Below are 377 nucleotides of genomic sequence, written 5' to 3'. Positions count from 1 at the left end.
AGTGTACTCAAAAATATTAACAATATAATAATATTACAATTAACAGAAATTGTAACCATCCTGTTTCCAAGCCATTGAGAGGTTTTGTTTCAATAAAAACATTAACAAGCAGTAAGAAAGTCTTTCTTTAACTTAATATGGAAAATCAGTAGCAAGTCTGATGCTATGAAAATTAATCTAGTGCTTCACGATTTGGAAAGGCTACTGTTGTCAAAATTTTCTTTTCTCCTTTTTGCTGATTGCTGTGGTGGACAGTGGATGTTGGGGGCACAGAACTCCTCTGATGTGTGTAGTAACATGAAAGCACCAGCTCTCAGTAGCTTTCTACTCTGAAACTACTGAAGAGAGACAGATTAGAGGTCAGGGCAGCTGACAAG

The sequence above is a fragment of the Anser anser genome, assembly GCF_964211835.1.
Source record: "Anser anser genome assembly, chromosome: 6".
NCBI classification, from domain to species: Eukaryota; Metazoa; Chordata; class Aves; order Anseriformes; family Anatidae; genus Anser; species Anser anser.
This window is presented reverse-complemented; position numbering follows the sequence as displayed.